General features: G+C 45.0%; 2 long non-coding RNA genes across 3 annotated transcripts; one reads left to right on the forward strand and one right to left on the reverse strand.

Annotated features, from left to right (window-relative positions):
* Window positions 1-2786: 2786 nt before the first annotated feature.
* LOC108514266 (uncharacterized) lies at window positions 2787-14728 on the reverse strand. The gene is made up of 3 exons (XR_001881181.1): window positions 14680-14728; window positions 14291-14416; window positions 2787-3218 (listed from the first exon to the last, which is right to left on the reverse strand). It is a non-coding gene; the product is annotated as an uncharacterized LOC108514266 (long non-coding RNA).
* A 104-nt stretch (window positions 14729-14832) lies between these two features.
* Window positions 14833-18489, forward strand: LOC108514265 (uncharacterized). Of its 2 annotated transcripts, none has more exons than XR_001881179.1 (3): window positions 14833-15196; window positions 15884-16091; window positions 17550-18489. It is a non-coding gene; the product is annotated as an uncharacterized LOC108514265 (long non-coding RNA). The 2 variants fall into 2 exon arrangements; XR_001881180.1 differs by having other exon boundaries at window positions 15960-16091.
* The last annotated feature ends 206 nt before the right edge of the window (window positions 18490-18695 follow it).

Genomic DNA, 18695 nt, shown 5'->3' on the forward strand with positions numbered 1-18695 from the left:
ATGAGCCTTCTCTATTTGGTAAGAAGTGAAATTTCAGAGAGAACTTCAGGCACATATTAAGATGCACGTACAAAAACAAATGCCAAAGCCAAATATAAGTACGTTTGGGATCATAATTATTTTGGATTGTTACCGTGATTTCTTTTTTTGTCTCGGTTAAGAAAGAGAGAATGTGCTTCAATGGATGAAAACAGACAGATTTTCTCATCACTTATTTTCTTTCCAAGAAAATAAAATATCTTGAGTGGGCACATTGTTCAGGAACTTCCTTCCCGAAAAGAAAACAAATGACTGTCTCCCCGTTGTACCGTTATTAAGCCTGTCAAGAGCTTTCAGAATGTGTCTTATTTCCAAAGTCTGTTGGCGAAATCCACACTGCTTCAAATACTACAGTATTTCTGGTAGTTCTGAGAAAGGCTGTGACTATTTCCATGGTAACCTCAGCCTTTCTGTTTCCACCAATTTGCTGAAACTGAAATGAGCTGAAACCTCGCGTCAGCCCTCAGCGAACGCCAATCAGTGCACCTGCCTGAACCGGAGAAGGACAAAGCGCGACAAGGGCCGGGAAGAGCTGCGTGACCGTATTTTTGGCAATCGTGTCATTCTCAAGGAAATAGTGCAAAACCCGAAGGAAAAGCAGGTCTCATCAGTCGATCCAATTCAAAGGAAGAACTTGAGCAGAAAATGGAGTCACGGGAATATAGTGCAATCTTGTGAAGACTTACGCCAAGACTTTTTGGACCAGGGGGTTCAGAGCTCTCCTATGGATTTCCACCATACACATAATCTGCATCTTTTTATGCCGACCTTGTATTCCTCTATGCATAGCAGCAACAGCTACCAGGTCTTGGCACGCAATTTAGACCAGCCTCTCCGCTAGAAGCTTTTCATACAATAACTCTAATTTTTACAATAAGTAAGATGTCATTGTCCCATTTTACAGACGAGATAGTAGCCTTCTCAATTGCACACAATCGTGCCAGTTCTGGCTCACCCCAGCCTGTCTATGGTAGCAACGTTGCATCGTCCAGTGGTGAAATTATAAGCAGTAGCCCAGATCACCAGCATAAAGTACTTTCAGATCCACAGCACGCAAACCCTGACCAGAGGGTATAGCACAACCATGACCGCGAAACCTGTTGTGGGTGAGCAGGAGTCGTTTTTAATGTTGAAGGAATGCTCCCCTTAGACTGTTGTCTGTCAAATGTTTGCACATCTGCTAAATAGTATACACGCTCAGGGTGTTGAGAAGATTAAGTAAGACAATGTAAGTGTCCTCCTGACATCTTGAGGACCCAGAAGAGCCATCCTCTGGCCTGTGAGGGCCTACTTTAAGGCTACGTTAATGATAAGAAAGTCAATGAAAAAATGCATGAAGATGTCCATAGGATTCTCTTAGAAAACCTGCCTGAGAGGCCTCTTCCATGGGCATAGGGACATTCTAGAATTAGCAAGCAGCACAAACTGTCTTCCTTCCTTCCTTCCTTCCTTCCTTCCTTCCTTCCTTCCTTCCTTCCTCTCTTTCTCTTTCTTTTTTTCTTTCTTTCACTTTCTTGAGTTTCTCTCTTGTTGCCCAGGCTGCTGGAGTGCAGTGGCATGATCTCGGCTCACCAAAACCTCCGCCTCCTGGGTTCAAGTGATCCTCCTACCTCAGCCTCCTGAGTAGCTGGGACTACACCCATGCGCCACCACACCTGGCTAATTTTTTTGTATTTTTGGCAGAGAGGAGGTTTCTCCATGTTGCTCAGGCTGGTCTCCAACTCCTGACCTCAGGTGATCTGCCTGCCTCGGCCTCCCAAAGTGCTGGGATTACAGGTGTGAGCCACTGTGCCTGGCCGCACAAACTCTTTTTCTAGCATCGAGTATTCAGCCACTTTCCACACAAATAACTGTTTTTCAGCCCCAAGAGCATTTTGCGGGCCATCCATGACATCCAGAAAAGTTTTGCTCTGTTAACCACTTAATCATCTAATACTTGCTTGGAAAAAGATATTTCATATCTAAGAACTTCTTTCTGCTGTTTTATGAAACTTCTTTTAGAACTGAGGTTCTGAGAGGTGAAGCCAACTGGACTTCCTGGGTGGTGTGGGGACTTGGGAGAACTTTTCCGTCTTGCAAGAGGATTGTAAAATGCACCAATCAGCACTCTGTAGCTAGGACTGTAAAACACACCAATCAGCGTTCTGTAGCTAGCAAGGGGATTGTAAAATGCACCAATCAGTGTTCTGTAAAACCCACCCATCAATCAGACGGCTTCGTAAAATGCACCCAATGCAGCCACTCCTGTTACAATTGCTATGCCAATCAGCACTCTGTTAAACCGTCACGCCATCAGTGCTTTGTAAAATGCACCAATCAGCACTCTGTAAAATACAACAATCAGTGCTCTGTAAAATGCACCAATCAGCAGGAGTCTAAAAGTAGCCAATCGCTGGGAGGATTGAAAAAAGTGCACTCTGATAGGACAAAAATGGAACCTGGGCAGGGACAAATAAAAGTATAAAAGCCGGCCTTCCCAGCCAACAGCTCCAACTCCCTCCTCACCTTCCACTCTGTGGAAGCTTTGTTCTTTTCGCTCTTCACAATAACTCTTGTTACTGCTCACTCTTTGGGTATGTGCCATCTTTAAGAGCTGTAACACTCACCGCGAGAAGGTCTGGGGCTCCATTCTTGAAGTCAGTGAGACCAGGAACCCATTGGAATGGAACCAGTTTTATTAGACAACAGGCAGAATAAAGCATTTTTTCAGTTTTACTTCCATCTTAAAATGGTTATAAAGAGCATGGTCTTGAAACTTCCTGAATATTAAAATCACTGGCTCTGGTTCAAACTGATTGAAAAACAGCTGAATTAATGAGGGGATGGAAGAAAAGGGGGCAGATGGAATTAGGTCTTGCTCACTCCCACCTTAGCTGTGTGTCCCGAAAACATTTTTTTCAACATTCCTGCCCTTGGCGTCCTCATCTGTTAAATGAAGGTGGTTTGCTACGTGATCCCAAGACTTGAATTTCCAAATCCTATGATTTCCAATGAACAACATCTCAGGCCCAACTTTGACATCCACGGGGGGCTGCCAGCAGCTCCAGAGGAAACCCAAAGTGGAGCCAGTGAGTGGCAAAATGGGCTGGATCCAAACGCTTGGATCGGATGTGAAGCACATCCATGTTTCAGCTGCTCCCAGGCCTCACTCGTCCACTTGCAGATTTTCTTCTAGTAGTCTGTGAAGTTAGAGTGGACAGGACATGAGTGACAGTTTCTAACATAACCGTCAGTCTGCGGCACTTCCGTCAATATTTGGAAGCTGTAAATGCATCAGGGGCTGTTCCCCTTCCACACTTTTCCCTCTCCAATTAAAATAGGTTAGCAGGGGAAAAATATGAAAAAGGTGTTGACTCTACCAATAACGCTTTATTTATTTTATGTAAAGAATGATCTGAAGAAAATATTTTTAACACATTCACATTTGTTAATCTTGAAAGGTGAGCTCTTGAGTTTTGGGTTTTATTGTTTTCAGTATTTGTATTCTTTAAAAGTTTTCCAATGGAAAAGACAGCAATATTCATATAGACAGGGTCTTGCTCTGTCACCCAGGCATGAGCTCACTGCAGCCTCCGCCTCCCAGTCTCAAGCAATCCTCCCACCTCAGCTTTCCAAGTAGCTGAGAATACAAGTGCGCATCACCACGTCTGGCTAATTTTTGGTATTTTTATAGAGATGGGGTTTTGCCATGTTGCACAGTCTGGTCTCAAACTCCTGAGCTCAAGTGATCTGCCCACTTCGGCCTCTCAAAGTGCTGGGATTACAGGCATGAGCCCCCACACCCAGCCAGTGAGAGATCTCACACACACAATATTAAAACAAGAAATTTAAGATTTCCTGAGAAACTTAACGAGCTTAGAAAATTTGAAATCAGCTAAGTGTTTTATTTTCTCCATTTCTAAATTTGTCAATAAAGTGAATACTTCCCTGGAAAAAAGAAGAAAGAATTCAGAAATCCCAAGGTAGTGTTCATAAATTAATATTTTGGTTTTCATATCAGCCATAATAGATATAAAATGTCTATAATCCCTCAAATTCTCCATTGTCAATCTCATTATTGCCAAACCAACTACATCAAGATAATGCCACACTGAGATAAATATAATTCAATTTATTTATGCTTGCACTAGTTAGATAATTTCAGGTTGCAGGGAAATCAATACTCAGAGTTAAAGAATTTTGCTATAAGCATCATATTAACTTTTATTTTATTTTACTTTATTTTATTTTATTTTTTTTGAGACAGAGTCTCGCTCTGTCGCCCAGGCTGGAGTGCAGTGGCCGGATCTCAGCTCACTGCGAGCTCCGCCTCCCAGGTTTACGCCATTCTCCTGCCTCAGCCTCCTGAGTAGCTGGGACTACAGGCGCCCGCCACCTCGCCCGGCTAGTTTTCTGTATTTTTAGTAGAGACGGGGTTTCACCGTGTTAGCCAGGATGGTCTCGATCTCCTGACCTCATGATCCACCCGTCTCGGCCTCCCAAAGTGCTGGGATTACAGGCTTGAGCCACCGCGCCCGGCCCATATTAACTTTTATACAAAATGTGCAGACATATTCAAATGTCCTTCAATTGTACAAGAAAGTTTTTTGAAAACAGTCAAACTTTATTGAAAGTGATTTTAAAGTTCTGCACATGCGATATAAATTATTAACTCTAAAAGGAAAATGTCAAATCACAAAGCTAAAGAAAAAGTACAGTGGTTAGTATTGGCATGTACCAAGTAACAAAACAGAGCATGTTTACGGGAAAATTAGGTCTCATGCTAGGCACAGACACTGTGAGAGCAAATAACACCATCATATCTACCAAATACTGGGAACTAAAAAGCCATATTATAAAATAACTTTGACTCTTTTAGTGTGAAACATGAAAGGCAAATACAGCGGTAAAACTTTTACAAACAAGCACCAAAATAAAATTTGGAATGAACCAATTCCTGAATAGGATTCAATATATGTAAAGCAAAAAAAAAAAAAAAAAAAAAAATTATTTACAAAATCAGCAAAAGAAAAAAAAACAGTTTTGAAGGAAGTATAATGTCATGCTTCTGCATGATTGAAAGCAAATGCAACCCTAAAATCAATACAAATGGGGAAATAAAATAAAAAATACTGTATTCCAATAGAAATTGGTATTTCAATTATGATCACAGCTACGTATGTAATATGCAGAATAAATGTGTTTTTTAAAGTTATACAGTTTCTATCTTTATGCCAAAAGAATGGAAAACAGTCCTCTTCAAAAGCAGGGGACCCACCCTCCTGGAAATCCGCTCTTGCTGTGCGACTCCAGATGACTCCCTTTCGTCATCATAGGCTTCTCTTGATTGTGTCCTTAGCCATCGCTACCTTCACACAATAAATCTCTCTCCATAGAGCCGGGGGCGTTGCTAATTCCACATGGTGAAGGGATTTCACCACTACCTCTAGATCCTCAGCATTCCCTGACGTCACCCCTCATCCACATGCCTGACAAAGATGGCCACTTCCTTTCTCCTGTAGGGGGCACCCCACAAGCCCAGGCTTGCACCCACCTGTTCCACTCCTTCTTCCCGAGTCCCTTAAATCGCATTTGGGAGTCACATCTGATGCTTACAACTGGCTTCAGCTTGTCCTGAATCACCGTGTATCGGCCACACACTTGGCAGACTACCAGAGCGGAGATCTTAGAAAACCCAACAGATTGCCTGGGTCTTTGTCTATTAAATATTTCACTCCATCCTCATTCTCCCCCCCTTCACATGCACATGAGCACACATTTCATTCGAGGTTCTTTTTTGGTGCAATATTTCTTGTCATAATTAGAAATAATAATCTTTCAAGAGATCAGAAGGACACACTAACACACCTCTGCAGCGTGCGTCCTCATGTCCTGCAGTTTTTAACCGCACAGACTGGGGTCTGTTGGAGTTCACTTTTTTTATTTTCTTCCTTTTAGGATGTAAATAAGTAGCAAAAGAACTTTGGCCGTGTTTACTATCTGTGAAAGGCAAAAATGCAGGTCCTAGCATCATATATTTTGTTGTTAAAGTTGATAATTTACTTTACTATGTACCTGATGTATTTTGTGCTCAGGATAACTCAATTATCCTTATTAATCTGTAGCAACAAAAGGGTGGCTCCATCTGTAAATTGCTCCCAATTGTTTCCAATTCGTTTTCGTTTCAACAGTTACTAAATTCTCCAAGTTTCTCTTATCTCATATCCACATGTGTAGAATGTTGTGTTTGTGGCCAATGTGAAGATTCTTTGTCTTGTTGGATTATAGCTCCCAGCATTTTGCTTCTCTTTTTGATTTCTAGAATCTTTAGTGTGTATTCAGGTGGGAGGGGACACAATTCCACTCAGTGGCCTCGTTGCTGATTTCCTTTACTGAATCATTAACAGGGGGCATCTGCCTAATATAAAACCAGTATCTCCACTGATTTTGAGCCAGAGGTTAGGTTAACAATAAACTTAAAACTAAAATATAATGTTCCACCTATCAACAAGTGGTTTGCTCTTTTTCTTAAAAAAACAAAAACAAAACAAAAAGCCACACCGAGTATGAGGCCCCATCTTTGTTAAACTGTGTGTGATACTTCACTCCACCGCTAGGAGGCAGCAGTATGGCTGCGCCGATAACCCGCTCTTGCCAATGGTAGACTTAGGGACCTGCCTTTTTATTATTATTATTATTTCAATAGTCCTTGGGAAACGGGTGGTTTGCTGTTACATGGATAAGTTTTTTAGTGGTATGTTCCGAGATTTTGGTGCACTCATCACTCAAGCAATGTACACTGTACCCAAGGCGTGGTCTTTTCTACCAGCATTTCCTTACCCTTGTTAGTGTCTTCCTGATCACACCATGCGTAAGTGTGGCTTAGCATTAACAAAGAAAATCATTCAAAAACCTATTCTGATGCGAGTTATGCGTGCCGTTAAGTAGCAACCAACAGTGGGAGGATGTGAAATTCCATCTGCCTTTAAGTCAGTCCATTCTTTACTGCCTTCAATTGTCCACATTCCACCCATCACACAGGCCCTGGTGGCAGAGTCATTCTCTGTTACAATTCTTTCTGGGAAAAATAATGCATCCTTTGTTCTATCAAATGTAGTAGATGTAGGAAAGCAAGAGAGAGAAGAATCTCACCAGTCAGAGAGGCTGAAATGTCATTCACAATACATTGTTGCCCTTGTGGCCTAACACGGCTTCAGCACGTCCCTCCCCATGTCTAGATGACACCCCACCCACCTCCCTAACACAGCTTCAGCACCCTGCATCCCGTGTCTAAAGGACACCCTGCCTCCCTGAAGTCCTGGGGCTTCTGCAGTCATCTGCCCCTCAGGTGGCCCAGTGGCTCCCTGCCTGCATCCGCTGCCAACTCTTATCCCTCTGTCTGTCTGAATTGGAAGGTGCCTATAGCACTGCAGAGACTCTTCTTGCCATTTCATCTCTGGTGGTCTCTTTATTTTAGCACAATTCTGTTGTTCATCCATTTTCTCCAAAATCCTTTGTCTGAGCACCTAATACATCGCAGGCACCTTCCAGGCACTGAGCAAACAGCATTAAACAAACTATGGCCTACATTTCAGTGGGGGAAATAAAATGAATAAGTACAAGAAAAAAGGGCGTAAACATAGAACATAGTTAGGGGAAAAAGGCAAGGCCGTAAGAAGGTGAGAACGTCCAGGATGGGAGGTCTGCATTTTCAAGAAGGCCATCAAGAACGGCCTCGCTGACAAGGTGACCCTGGAGTAAAGTTTGTGTGGAGCTAAGGGAGTGAGGTGGGTGAGGCTGGCTGGGGTCCTCTGGAGAGCAGCAGTCATCCATCTAAGCAAGACCTGCCCACTCGCTGAGTGTCCTCCAGCTATCTTCAGCTGGATGGTACACATTAGGCTGGAGTTGGCTTAAGCCAAGTAATTCTGACGACAAGAGGAGGGGAGGGCAACTGAGGGTGTGCGAAGGATTAGTCATCATGCTGGAGTACAGACTTCATGCTGTTGAGAGGCTCAGCAGCCTCCAGCACCCACACAACTGCCTGCCTTTGTGTGCCCTGGAAGAAAAACGGCCCGGCCTCAGTAGGCACATGTGAACACGAGGGGCCCGTAGCCGAAGCTTCCTCCATGATGTGGCAGATCCACCTCTGCTTTCAGGAGCAGAGCAGAGAAGGGGAAAGCCACGTGGGAAGGCGGGTGGTGCCCCTGAAGCCCTGGGCTTCTTGTGGAGATGGAGGTGAGCCAGGAGGCAGAGCCTAGGGGTCTCTGGCAAGCATCAGGATAGGACTTGGGCCATGGGAAGTTGTCAACAGAGGGACGGTACTCAGAGCCTGCCCATCTTTTTATTCCAGGAGTAGTGAGGGGAGGTTTTAGCTACAGCATCCAGGTTGTCAGGACTCTACCTTAAGCCCTGAAACACCTGAATACCTCTGGCTCTGTATTAACTCCTGTTGCCAAGGGAAGTGGAGAGGCCCAGGATGAGGGTGGTCTTACCTGCAGTAAGACCTGTCTGTGTGAACTGGAGATGGGCACACCACCTGGCCGGAGGGTGGGACAGGATGAGCTTAGCACTGCAGGTTGTATCCAGTCCAGAAAATGATGGCGTCATGCACTTAGAAACCCCCATAGCATTCCCCAGGAGAGACCTGGCCTGTGCCTTCCTCTAGTGTCCACTGTCCTCTGGTTAAAAATGAAGTCTGGGAAAAGACAGGGAGAATCCAGAAGCTTCAGGCAGCTGGAGCGAGGGGTTGTTGGGTGACACCTTGGGGTACCCCCATCCCCACAGGCTGTAGCCTTTTGCATTCAAACTCCACCCAAGAATACCTTATGGCATTAGCCACGTGCGGCTTACAGGGCTATGCAGAGACCATGAGGAGTGTGTGAGAGCGAACCCCTTGTTGGCTGAGTGTGCGCCGCACTATTCAGTTATTATCTTCACCACTGGAGACATTCTAACCAATACCACAGGGTCACTCATAAGAAATGATGTAGAGAAGGTTCATGAATTAAAAGCGAGTTGGAGAGGACGATTTCTAAGGTTTTGGAACTGCGATTCTGTCATTCTTTCAGCCTTCCATGAACTTGTACTGCTTTCAGGTCTCTGCGTACTTGCTGTGGGTGCCCTGTGAGTCGGTCAGAGGCCTCTGCAGAGACGGTCGGTGCCTCCTGAGAACAGGACCTGGTTCTATTTTCTTTTAGTATCCCCAGAATCTTGAACACAGCATGGGAACTGGCTCTGTACGGTAAGTTCTCACTTAACGTCAGCAAGAGGTGCTTGGAAACTGTGACTTTAAGTGAAACAAATGCAGAAACCAACTTTACCATAGGCCAATTGATATAAACAAGAGTTAAGTTCCTAACAACGTATTTCTGGTCACAAAAACATCACCAGTCTTCTAAATACAGACCCAAAACATTTCTAATATTAAACACTGAAATAAATGTGAACTGTACATACATTTAAGAAAGATTGATTAAAACAAGTGAGATCATTGTTTACCCAATTCCTGGTGAATCAGTGAGTGGCAGCAGTCATTGTGGTGGGTGGGTCGCCGAAATCAAAGCACAAATTGTAAAGAGCACTTCCTATTCCCACAAAGTTCGAAAAACAAACAGGATGGGCTCCCTGAGCCCTCGCCAACCACTCGGGTCATTGCCATGCATTTGTAGGGGGACAGTAGACTTTACAAATTGTTACTTTAAAATAATTTGTTTTTATGCATTCATTTTCCAACCCACATGTTCCAGTTCAGGGTCACAGTGATCAGAGGCCATCCTGGCAGCAGCTCCGGGCACAAGGCGGGAACCAGCCCTCAGGCCATGGCAGGGCCACTCATTCTCACACCCATGCCCACTCCCACGACGCCCTGTAGACACACCCGTTCATGAACAGGCACATCTCTGAGAGGAGGGAGAAAACCAGAGCACCCAGAGAAAACCCACAGAGACATGAGGAGAAGGTACAAGCCCCACACAAATGGTGGCCCTTGACGGGAATCAGCTTTCTCCTCGCCAGCACCGTGATGAAATGATACTGAACAGGCGGGTGCAGTGGCTCTCGCCTATAATCCCAGCACTTTAGGAGGCCAAGGCAGATGGATCACCTGAGGTCAGGAGTTCGAGACCAGCCTGGCCAACATGATGAAACCCCTTCTCTACTAAAAATACAAAAAATTAACTGGGCCTGGTGGTGCGTGCCTATAGTCCCAGCTACTCGGGAGGCTGAGGCAGGAGAATTGCTTGAACTCAGAGGGCAGAGGTTGCAGTGAGCCACTGCACTCCAGCCTTGGCGACAGAGTAAGACTTCATCTCAAAAAGAAAAAAGAAATGACATTGAACAAAGTGGCACCATTTGAGGACCTGCCACGTTGAGTGACTGATGGTGGATCGGTAGATTGATGTTGCTATTGGGGTTACCTAGCATAGAAATTACAATGGGTTATGTCCCAATCGATCCATTGCAAGTTTAAAATATCATTTTGCAGACATGATGGGATGCGAAAACACAAATATCCAGCAAACGCTGGGAACAGGGCACAGCATAGAGTGTGGGTGGTCTGCCCTTCTGACGCTGCAGCTGCCTGGCGGCCCTGCCCACATGCAGAGGGCACCTCACACCGCACATGGCTTCCCCAGGAAAAGATCAAAAGTCAGAACGTGGAGTACTGGTTTCCAGTGGATGCGCATCACTTTCGCACCATCATAAAGCTGAAGAATTAAGCTGAACCATCGTAAGTTGGACACTGTCTATACCTTTCAAAAATGCCATAATGTATAATTATGAAGTAAATAGGACAGAATGACAAGAAATGTGACACCTAGCTGTAGTTGTAGGGTAAAGGAATTGGCTATGCAATTTTTGCTTTTCTTTCCCCCAAATAAAAAAATGTTCTAAAACTCACTTTAAAAACAAAAATAGCTGGTACCAATAACAGTGTGTGACCATCGGACTTTGACTAAATCAATGTAGTGCAGTCATAGGATGGACGTGACGGAAGACCGTGCTGAAAAGCTAATGACATGAGGAAGTCGTCAGGAAACGTGGCTTTAAAAAAGACTGAAAACAAAAAAGCATTTTATCACTTTCCCTGCAGCAATCTGCCTGCCCTCTCACCTCCGCAAACACCCGGCGGCTCCTTTCTGCTCCCCATCCTTTCCACTGTTAGGTCAAAACAGCGTGAAGGATCTCATGCTCATCCCATCCCCATCTCAAACTTCTGACACCCTCAGAACAATGTCCTTCCAATGGGGAAAGATTAGAAACATGTTTCTTCTCATTCCCTGTAGCTAACTCACTTCTTTACAACTCCTCGTTTGGAACTTGTAATTACAACTTCCCAAATATTGCATATTGTGAAAAGAGGCAAAGGGAGACGTGGAGTTGACCCGACCAGTGTCCACTCAGGACCAGCTGTGCCTCTCCTATGCTAATCATTTCAGCACTCACTCCTCACACAAGGCTGCAGGGTACAGGGAGACACCTTCATTCTCCTTCCTCAGATCTGTCCAACTCTCCTCTATCCTTATGATTAAACAAGAAGCCTCTATTTCCATCTTCTCCTTCCCACAGGTACCTTGTGATCTGCCAAAAGCTCTCGGCCCCATGTGCTCCAGCTGACCTGGGGCAGACAACGAGCGCTCACTGGAGTCACAAGACATGTTCTGGCCAGTGGTGACATAAGTGGTGTGTGACCCTTGCAGGCTGAGGCAATTAAGATAAGTTCCATCTGCACTCCTCACTTCCCCCACCAGAGTGACCTGGGAGGCCACAGCTTTGATGACATGAAAGTAGTCAGAATCCCTGAGTCACTGCCGGAATGTGAGCCCTGGGCAGCCCAGGTAGGATTTGGAGTGAGGGAGAAAGCTTTGTTGTGTGAAGCTGCTGAGATTTCAGGGTTTGTGTACCAGCGGCAGTAATTGCCCTAATGCAGAAATGAGACGTAAAAGAGGGGAGCTGCCCTAACCTAGATCTAAAAGATGTGGCTCTGAGTAGCCCATGGCAAGGAATCTGTTAGAGGAGGCAGGAAAGGCAAGCGTCTACCATACTCTGCAGCTAAAGGTCTGGGAAAGGTACTGCTTATACCACACGAAGGCAGGCCAAGTGCCGCCTGTCCTCATAGCTCTGGGGCAGGACAGGAGAACTGGGTGCCACTGGATGTCCTGTCCTCATAGCTCTGGGGCAGGACAGGAGAACTGGGTGCCACTGGATGTTACTTGGATGTGTTGGCTGCACTGGTCAAGGTATTTCAAGGAAGAAATGGTCTCAAGAAAGAGTCATTCAGTGTGAAACAAGCAGACATAAAAATGAACAGAGAAAGTCCAAAAATTCCAAGTCTTGAAGTACTGGAAACATGAACTGTTTCTAGATTCCAAGGCTTAACAGATGGAACTAAAAGAGGCTTTGTAAGCAAAAGCACATAAAACCTTTCACTTTGGTGAAATCACTAAGGGCAAAGAACAGATGGGAGGTATGTGGCTTTCACAGTTATTGCCAGCATGCCAGTGATGAAACAGAGAGAGCCAGAGCAAGGAGAGACAGACGACAGACAGACAGACAGACAAGGGAAGCTAGGGGCAGTGGGACAAGAAAGTAGAGAAATGAAACAACTTGAGGAATTTTCTTGAAATAGCCTTTGGAGGTAGTTAATGGCACATGGAACTGACTGGAAACAAATAGACCAGAAGATACAATCCATGTGCCGTAAAGTTCACCCATTTAGTGTATACAATTCAATGAGAAAGTTCACCCATTTAGTGCATATAATTCAATGAATTTTAGTATATTCTCAAAGTTGTGCAACCACCATCACAAGCAATTTTCAGAGACCTTTCTCACCTCCGAGAAACGCCCTCTCCCCATAGCAGTCACTCCCTACTTGCCCCTAGTCACCCCCGCCCCCAGCCCTAGGTAACCAGGAATCCATGTACTGTGTCCATAGCTCTGCCTGTCACGGAAACTTCGTATCACGGAGTGACCCATGTGGCCTTTGCGTCTGGCTTCTTTCACACAGCCTACCAGAACGTCATTCCTCCTTCCAGCCGATGACTCCGTCATGTGGATATGGCTATGCCACACGTTGTTTATCTTTTCGTCAGTGCATGGACATTTGGATTGTCTCCACTTTTTGACTATTGTGAGTATTGCTGCTGTGGTCATTCCTGTGCATGTTTTTGCAGGGACATATGTTTTGATGTTTCTGGGTATGTACCTAGGAGTAGAATTTGCCAGGTCATATCGTAATTCTGTGTTTAACTTTGAAGACCTGCCAGACAGTTTGCCAAAGTGGCTGCACCATTTCACATTCCCCTCAGCAGTCTGTGAGGGCTCCGATTTCTCCACATCCTCACTGGCGCTTGTTTTTGTCCATCTTTTTTATAACAACCATCCTAGCGGGTGTGAAATTCTATCTTACTGTAGTTACGATTGCATTTCCCAGATGGCTAATGAGGTTAAGCATCTTTTTATGTACCTTCTGGCCATTGGTATACCTTCTTAGAAGAAATTTCTATTCGAATTATTTGCCCATTTTTAAATTGGGTCATGTTTTTATTGTTGAATTGCAAGAGGGATATATCCTGAATTAGACCCTTATCAGACATACAATATACAAATATTCCTGTCATTCTATGGGGCTGTCTTTTTACTTTCTTGACAGTGTACTTTGAAACACAAAGTTTTACAGTTTGGATCAAGTCCAATGTATCTGTTTTTTCTTTGGCAGCTTGTGTTTTTGGTGTCATAGCTAAGAAACCAATTCCAGCCTGTGGTAATTTCCCACTCTACACCTCCAGTTAGTTTTTTTTTTTTTTTTTTTTTTTTTTGAGACGGAGTCCGCTGTGTGGCACAGGCTGGAGGCTGCAGTGCCCATGATCTCGCTCACTGCAAGTTCCGCCTCCCGGGTCAACACCATTCGTCCTGCGCCTCAGCCTCGCTGCAGTAGCTGGGACTACAGGCGCCGCCCCACCATGGCGCCGGCTAATTTTTTGTATTTTAGTAGAGACGGGCTCTTTCACCGTGTTAGCCAGGGATGTCTCGATATCTCTCTGACCTCATGATCCGCCCGTGCCCTCGGCCCTCCAAAGTCCTTGCGGATTACGGCGTGAACCACCGCGCCTGGTCACACCTCCAGTAACTTTTAATAGATACAAAAGGCTAGGACCAGCCCTCCTAAGAATTTTTGAGTTCTATTTTTTAAAACAGAGATGTGATACAATACAAAAATTACTCTGAAATGACTGAAGTATTGTATCTGCAAATGAAAACAGCATAATACCTTTATCCAGGAAAGGAAACAGAAGCCAGTCACTGAGACACATCCTGGTTAGATTCTTGCACTTCACTCGAACCGTGAGGATCATGGACATTTTCTTCCAATATCGCAGCAGAAAAAGGAAGACACCTACAAAGGGGAAAATTCCTTTTAGGCTCAGGTTTTTACAGCAGGCAGTGCTAGAAAATAATGGAAGTCTGCAAAACTTTGTGGGAAAGACAGTGTGACTACAGAATAATATATTCTCATCATTGAGTAGTTTAAAAGCTGCAGTGAAGTTTAAAAAATCATCTCTGTAGTGTCTCCTCTGTCACCAGAGCAGCACACCATTCACACATCATTCTGCGCTGCTTCTTGCTTTCTAGGGATCCTGCATGTTATTATTTCCAAACCTGGACTATAAATCCCTTGAGGGCAGAAACATTTCTCTTTTGCTCTTCACAGCACCAGGATGTCACCAGTACCCTCCCAGTGTCATAAATACTGACGTGTCACAGACACCTCCGTGCCCAGCCTCTCTCCCTTCTGGCTTTTGGAAAGTTGGCTTCCCCAAAGCAGGGATTCTCAAACGTCCATGCATAGCAGATCACCTGGCGGGTTTGGTAACACAGACTGCCTGACCTCACCCTCAGAGTTCCTAATTCAGTGGGTCTGGGGTGGTCTGGGGTGGAACTGCATTTCCAGCAGTTCCCAGGCGACGCTGACACTCTGGTTAGGAGCACACTTCTAGAACCCAGCTCTAAAGCCGTCCCCAACGTTGGCTGCACACTGAAGTCACCTGGGAGGATTATTGCTGATGGCTGGGTCTCACCTCCAATACAAAACGATTTGATCAGTCGGAGCATGGGCTGAGCACCCAAGTGATTCTAATGCACATCCCAGGCGGAAAACCAGCACTCCAGTGCCCAGGTAGGTCTCTATTCCCCTTCATCTTCCCGTGTCTTCATTTGCATCACGGCATGGAGATACACAGATAGTTCGACTTGAATATGATTAAGGCAAGGGCTTTGGTGGGTTTATTTATTCCATTATCCCCAGAATCTAGAACAGTAATCAACAATGGGGGCTTCAAAATGCTCTTTGAATGAAAGAAGGCATGAAAGAATAGGGACGAATCACACCAGGAAATTATCACGCAGTGTCCCAGGGCTAATCCCCTCTCCCATCCCTCCACACACCCTGGCTTTGGGCCTGGGACAGGATCCACCCCTTGGATGTACTGTCCTGCCCCAGGTTACCTTACTCTGTGTGGTCTCCTCTCCTGGGTGCCTCAGGGTTTGCCCTGGGATTTGGTCATGCTCTGTCCAAGTCCCACGGGGGTGGGAGGCCGGTATGGGAGCCGGAGATCCTGTCCCATGATCTGGCATGCACTTGAAGCCACATCAGATTTATTTTTTCTAAATTTCTCACCATTGCAAAAACCGAGCCTGCCTATTTCCTGAATAACTGAGCCTTGTATGTAACGTCTGTCAAATGGAGATTTCCAATGCATTACAGAAATTACTCTTGTTGAATTCAGCAAGGACCTGCCTCTGGTCAAACACAGTGGTTAATTTTCTATCTTCATCTCACACAATTTCTCAATACTTTGGACAGCAATGACCATCGGAGACACTTTCATGGCCTGGCTTGGGTTGGACTCCTTTTCTCCGTGTTTCCCCTCCCTTTGCAGCTGCTGCTCAATCCTTCTTGGCTAGTCCTTCATCTTGGCTCAACCACCAAGGCTGGAAGTTCCCTGGATTCTTTCCTGAGTGTCCTCCTCATCTACACCATCCTCATCAGTGATCCTATCTGGACCTCTTGGGTGAGAAACGGGGAGAGGGAGAAGGGAAGGCGGGGAGGCCAGTCTCTCCCATTCTATTATGTGTATATATAGTACATGGTATATTATTCACAGCTAAAAATCCTCTCTGTTACAGACACTCTCTGAATTACCAGTGATTTCACTCACTCAGAATACATAGAGACAAACAAGGCTCCTCATTCAGAATCTCCCTGAACTTCATGGTGGATTCATTTGGACATGGGACAACTCAATCATTTCCTGGAACTTGCATTTCACTTGGAGAGGCCTTCTCTAGGGGAGGGTGCTTTTTGTGGTCTTCCATGTACAGCTAATTAAGATTCTGACTGGGTTTAGGATCAAAGAACCCTGTCCCATTGCATTCCCACATTCTTCCTTCTTCTTTCAATGTCTTCCAAGATCTATTTTAAACGGGAAGTGTTGTGTACTTTTCAGGGGCCCTTTGACCTGTTCCCAGTCAATCAAAACAGGAAGGTAGGTCTCAGTCCTTCACCTAACAGCCAATCAGTGCGAGACCAAGGTCTGCACAGCTCTGTCTACGTCCAGTGGCCAACCAGGGAAGTGGTATTTCCAAAGGCTTCCTTGCTGGTCGGTCTATGGTAGTTGTTTGCTAATCTGAATCCATATTGGTGATTAATTTTGGAATCAGATTCTTTGCGTGTATATGGGAGAGGGTGCAAAGGGCAAATGTCCCAGAGAACGTCTACAAACATTAGGAGTTTGGTGCAAGAAGTTCACAATGAGCTAGGAAGGAGTGGGAAGAAATAACAGAGCCTTGGATCCTTTCCAGTTCCCACCCCAGTGCACTTGGCAGCTCACATGATACCTTGACTTTTCCAAATATTAGGGAGAAAAAGCAGCCAAGGTTTTATGTAAGAATGAAAAGGGCCTGAAGCACTTCAATTTCCGGGTGGCTAAACAAGAGGACACACACCAGGGAAAGCCCCTTAAAGTGTGTGCAGAAGAGTTGGACAAAAGAGAAGAGACATTTAATCAGAGAGAGAAAAAAACAGACATGATGTCATTATTTGGGTATAGTGGGGTTGCCATGTAGGTGTGCTTGCATAAATTCCTTGGGCTTCTACTAGTAATGAGATAACCCTGTAAGGCCCCCAGTTCCTCAAACACTTCGCTAAAACTTGGAGTGGTACTAATTACAAAACACAATTGCCCTGCAGGTAAAGCTGTACATACAATAAATATAGCCTACTGCTTACATGATGAGATCCTTGTTAGCACGGGAGGGACCTGATTTCATTATCTGTGCACCTGAAACGCAGGAACTGGTCTCTCTCCAGGTACACATTTGCCTCAGGCGACACTGGCCTAATGCCGCGCTGCCCTGCAAAGGCAAATCCTCCATCAATAAATAATGAAAAACGACCCATCAAAAAAATGAGTCAGAGTGGGGAGGCATAGAAAAGTTACAAATTGATTCCAGACTCTTCTTTTTTTTAGGTCATCATGGAAACAGTTACTGGATTTATATTGGAAAATTCCTACCAGGGTGTGACGCCTTCAGTCGCCCTTCCTTTCCCGTGATCTCCCCAGGAGCAGGCAGAGGGACATCCTGGGAACCGACCGGGAGGCGGCTTGGATCTTACTCCTGCCACTGAGCGCCGCTCCCAGGAATGTGGGCACGGAGATCCAAAGCCTCAGACGCACTGCAAGGTGCCCACAACCTCATTCGTGTGCTTGGACACTTGAAAATCCTTTACCTGGTACCTTTTATTGATACATTTTCATATAATCACCACTTTTAGTAATGTCTGAGGAATCCTACTAAAGAAAGAAGGATGCCTGAACACTGGAGACACACAAATGTCCATATTTTACATAAGAAAGGGCAAGGCAATGAATTTAGAGTTCTAGACTGCTACACTTAATATGGATACCTTGAAAAGCGATGATGGAATAATTTATCGACAGCTTTGTTGTATTTTAAAAGCAATAAAGGATGCATCCAACCAAACAAGTTCATTGAACTTTTGATGGGCTCATGAGACCTGTAGATCAGAAGAACACAGGCAGTGTGATTTCCTCAGAGTGTTTGACTTGACAAAGGAGGGAGGAATTAACGTATAAGGAGACATTGACAGTTGATTAAACAACAGTGAACTAAAGGGTGCTGAGGAGTCCACTGCAGTTAACCTGGAGGAACCTCCCCTGAGCCACAGCTGGTGGGGACAGCTCATCTGCCAGGCAACAGAATCCATATTCAAGATGATTTCAAGGCCCAAAGGAGACAAAATCAAATACAAACAATTCATTAGACATACAAGTTTTTTAAAATGTGAAATTCTGATTTTAGATTCCCACAAATAATTTCATAATTTTGGCGCAGATAACATCTAGCTTGGGAGTGGGTTTTGAGAAAAAGGGCCTGAAGATGAGTTATAAGAGCACAAAAAGGAAAACGCAGGTGGGCTCAGGCTTCATTCATAGAAGCATGGTGTCCCTCTCAAGGCAGGTAATTAGGATGTGCCTCAGTTTCCCCAGGACCCTTTCTGCTAGCTTCGTGCACTTGTGTCAGAAGAGGTCATTGACCACGCTGTCCCCAGACTCCCTCCCACGTTTCTTGACTTGTCAGGCTTTCCTATGAGA

Source organism: Rhinopithecus bieti, unplaced genomic scaffold (assembly GCF_001698545.2).
Source record: "Rhinopithecus bieti isolate Rb0 unplaced genomic scaffold, ASM169854v2 scaffold_32012, whole genome shotgun sequence".
Classification (NCBI taxonomy): domain Eukaryota; kingdom Metazoa; phylum Chordata; class Mammalia; order Primates; family Cercopithecidae; genus Rhinopithecus; species Rhinopithecus bieti.